Here is a 4,905-nt window from a genome sequence, read left to right as displayed (position 1 = left end):
ACAGAACCCAGATGTCTGTTGTCATGTCTGGGTAAATTTGGATGGATCGATTCATTCAGACTTTTTATGGGTCAAAAGATCAAGTAATAACAATAATCAAGTAATAATCATATTTATTGGTTTGTGATTTGTCATAACTCTACAATGTATTTATATGTTAGTCATTACAGGTCATCATTGCACAGCATGGTGGAAATGCCCAAACTGACCCAATTTTATTATTAAATCTAGTATTGTGCAAAAATAGTTACACTTGTGAGAACTAAAAGATAAGAGGGCGCCAGCTGTGTTTAAAGACAAGTTAGGTCAGACAATTGACGTCCACATTGGTTATTGATGCTAATTTTAGATATTTTAGGTGTTCATGTGCACTTTACGCACACACCCATGTCTGCTCTCTGTAGTCAAGCTGCTATGAGTAATGAGTGCACTTGTCTGTGATGACGGATCTCACACTTGTGATCCTCATTACTTGCTGGCCCAGTATTTTGGTCGCACCCTTTGGCTTCAAACCAAACACTGTCTACAAGTGTCTCTTCAACAAAGTCCTTAAGGCCAGGTCATGAACAGGGAAACTCTCTAGAAAACCAACCGGTTTGGTTTCCTTCCAAGCAAGTCCATACTGCCTCCAAAACATTCTCTTATGTAAAATGAAAGACTGAATTTACATATTTGGAACACACTGTGATTTTTTTTTTTTTTGTAAAACAAGTCAAGCCCTCCAGTGTGAGATTTGTTTACTCCTGTTTATATTTGTAGGAGTTCCACCATAGTAAAAATCCAATTTCAGAAACATCCTCCTTTTTTATTTTGTGCGTGCGTGCGTGCGTGCGTGCGTGCGTGCGCGCGCGTGTGCCGTGTTTTGTTTTATGTGTATGTGCTTTCACTCATCTTGACTCCACCAATTTGCCGCCTTCACTGTTGCACAGAAAGAACAGAAGGAGAAGCCTGCGCCTTCATGGACCAGGACACATATATTTTTAATCTGCTCAATTTTACATACTGTTTAAATGGGTCCTGCATTTTTAATGACTCACTCTCTCCCACTGACACGGCAACCATTATCCTGGCATTGCTATTGTGTTGCTTGTGTTGGATGGTTGATGCTTGTTGTCAGCCTTATTTCACCTAATTCCCTTTAATTTGCGATGGTAAAAGTGGGTATTTGAGTAAAACTGAACTGATAGTAGAGCAGAGCTGTCAGCCATCTTCCACCCTCAGAGCATTAGGGTGTAGTTTTATGGCAACTGACACTGTGCAAGCAGGAAAGACATTAAAGATGCAAAAGGGTTGAGCCTCAGTGGTCACTGATCAGTGATGCTTTATAGCGGAATTAAAATGAAAAATGCACCCCCAGCAAAGTGTGTTTGTATCAAGATAATGGTGCATATAATAATAATGCAAGATAGAGAGAAGATGGAGGGAGATTCCTGTCTGGCTGAAAAGTGCAAAAACAAACTTCCTTCCTTTGCAGTAAAACCATGATACATTTTACATCACCATTACTAAACGGTTCACATAGTCGCGTGTAACTCCACATTATTTTCATGTGGCTGGCTCGTCTCACAGGACACTTACATTGCAGGTCGTAAGGTGGATTTGGAACCTGAACGTTATAGTTAGAGTTGATTGTTGCTTCTCTGTCGCTCTTTCACTTCACATTCCAGGTAAATGCTTTGTGATTAGGAGGTTGGATTGAAATGCAGCAGGAACGAGACTAAGAACTCCTGTGGTTGTTGGTGACTCCGACCTGAGATCAGTGGTTCAGTCCCTCCGAAGCCACAACTGCCGAAGCATCCCTGAGAAAGTTACATTAATCCAACTCTACATCCCAAACGAAAAGAAAAAGAGAATTTGCCTCTGTGGGAATAAGACACAAATTAATTAGGTGAATCCAAGTGCCTTCATTTTAAAGGTGATTCTGCAAGATTCCATGCACGAGTTACAAAGTTATACAGCATGTATACAGACTTTTACAGAACTTTTATATTAGCCTGGGTCACCATTTTGTTGGGTGTTTTGTTACATCACTTTGAAAGCAATAATCTTCAATCTCTCCCTCTCTGATATATATATATATATATCAACCACTCGATTGCACTCTATATATTCTATTTCTTAAAAGCCATGTCTCCAATGGAGTACCTTTATGTTCAGGCACGCTCTTGTTTGATTTACCAACACAACTTCCATTAGTAATGCTAAGTCTGATAAGACTCAATTCACTTGACGATACTTTTATTTTACCCTCTTTACATTCAGATTGAGGCATGCATCTCTACTTGTCTATAGCTGATATTTTCAGTGAAATGTCTGCATGCTGACTGAAACTAAATCGCAACAGACGGGCAGCATTTTAGCCGTGCGAGTGGCATGGCTCTTGAGACGGTAATGTCAATCATACAGACATTCATGTTTCCCAGAGAATGAAGTATACTGACTTTAATGATCTCCTGACTTTTCCTCCGGCAGCATCGTGATGTTGACTTTCTTTTGTTTTTTTTTAGCAAAATATCTCAAGAAAGTACAGCTGAGACTGATGGGAATGTCATTCATTTTGCAGGTATTTGGTTATAAACCAAACTTTGAACCTCATGATGGGGTTGGATGTAAAGTTAAGGGATTACCAGAGTTATTACAATTCATCCTTGGGGGAACAAGAATCTCTGTATATAATTTCATGGCAATCCATCTAATAGTTGTTGAGATATTTCAGTCTGAACCAAAGTGGTGTAGGGAATGACCGACCAACACTTATCCCTTGAGCCATTCTCAAGAACTACGTCACATCAACTTCTTGTCAGTTCGGGCTCTCTTTCATCTTCCTCCTCTTGCATTTGGATTGAATCCACTCTCTGAATCCATTCTCCATTTAGCTATTATTTATTTCCTTCCTTCACACTTGTCTCAGGTTTACAAGGACTTATGCCAGGAACTTCATTATATTCTACTCATTGTAAGTGCATCTGGCTTGTTAGCTGAATCTGAAAAAAACACTTTAGCATAATCCATTTCATTCAAACTGACCACTGTAACTTTGAACACACTTGGCTGTACTGTGGATATAGTACTTAAACCCCGACACATAACCTGTACGCATAATGATAAAATGTAAAGCTGGAGGTCCTTTGTGGTCTTTGACAGTGGGATAAAATGGGAAATATATGAGAACAATGTCCATGTGGGAGTCTGATGGTCTTTTTCTCTTTGTGGTTTTATATCTTACGCCTTCTGAGCCATTTGGAGTTCATTTTTCCACATACCTTCTTATTTCAGCTGCTTTTCTCACACGAATCTTCTCGGCTAAATGGGAAGCATCTGGCAATAAATGAAAAATGTGTTGCCTTTGATACACTAGAAAGCGTTAGCTACAGTATGCTCTGCAGTCACTTCACAGTATGACTTAGCCGTGGAGTGGAATACCATTGAGGCAGGTGAGGCTGCAAGGACAAGAGTGATGAGTGTTTGCCAAAGATGTTTGCTCACTTCAGCTGAAGGCCAAAGGAGAGACCGCAAAGTGACATTTTGACATTCTCTGTAGCATAAACAAACATTTCTTCCCACCAAAGCAGAGACTGACCCAATGATTCAGGCTGAGGTTGCTCGAGCCTGCAAGTTGTACTGGTCCTTCGCAGTGCTGCAGCTCGTATGCAGAACTAGAGGTGTATAGCTAGGCTTTGTATGTGGATAATAAACTAGTATTTAATGCACTGTATTCAAAATTACACCACACTACTAATAACCATTATCCATGAGTCTGACCAGCTATAATTAACCACCACACTTGTGATTTAATTACTGTGCAGACGTTGTCACACAGTATACTGTATATATATATATATATATATATGAACGATTGTTGCTACTCCACCCATGTGGTCGCTCCCCCCCCCCCTGACTAGCGGTCTACACTGGTCTCGCCACGGGTATGTGATGCGACCTTGCGCTCCCTGCATGGCGACATGGCAGCGATGCTGTGAAATGTCACTTTGCTGTTGCTCACAGAGGCAGCGAGTTGCTGCAGGGCCTTATCCACGGTGGTGGGAAACAAATGGAACAAGAGTCGCTGTTAAAGGTCAGACTTCAAGGCTCGTAAATATAGTCCAGTACAGCTGTATTCATTTGAAGTACGATGGGATTATATTCACGTTATATATGATGTTGCTGAATAGTTTTAAAGAATTTCTGTAAGTGTGAAAATAATGGCAGTATAAAAATGTTGGCTGGTCAACATCAAAGACACAAATGCATGGTTGCAAGGCATTCTCTCACTATGCCAATTTAATGACAAAAATAGGTGAATTTTGTAAGTCCCAACACAACATGTCACCAAAAAGATGATTTTGATGAGTAAATGATCGACTGTATGTGCCAGTAATCTACTGCAGTCATTAAGTAGCCAACAGTGGCAGGTTAACGCATCACTTGATGTTAGCACAGAGCAGTAATGAGTGAATGGTTTGCTTCCTCTTCATACTTGGAACTAGCCAGATGACACTTTCATGTAGAGGCCAGACTCAGTTTAAAAATGTAAACAATTTAGCAATTCCAGATGTTAATTATTGTTATACAACAGCTTTTAATTGGTACCTTAACTATTCTACTCGCCGTAGCAAATTTGACATGGCTAAAACACTATACCAAGACGATGAACATACCTGCTAAACATGTTAGCAATATCACTGCGAGCACGTTAGCATGCTGATATTAGCATTTAGCTCAAAGACTTGTTAAAAAATGTAAGATCATGAATGATCCATGAGTTTTAATGTGGTTTGTTGATGTTTATCATTGCATATGCTATTTGCGATTAATATACTGAAATCTTTTAAGCATAAAAATTCAGTTCACAGTCACAGAATCACAGTTCACAGAATATTAAAGAAGTCCCAACACTCAGCTAAG

Source organism: Anarrhichthys ocellatus, unplaced genomic scaffold, assembly GCF_004355925.1.
Source record: "Anarrhichthys ocellatus isolate YVR2014 unplaced genomic scaffold, GSC_Weel_1.0 scaffold4, whole genome shotgun sequence".
Classification (NCBI taxonomy): Eukaryota; Metazoa; Chordata; class Actinopteri; order Perciformes; family Anarhichadidae; genus Anarrhichthys; species Anarrhichthys ocellatus.
This window is presented reverse-complemented; position numbering follows the sequence as displayed.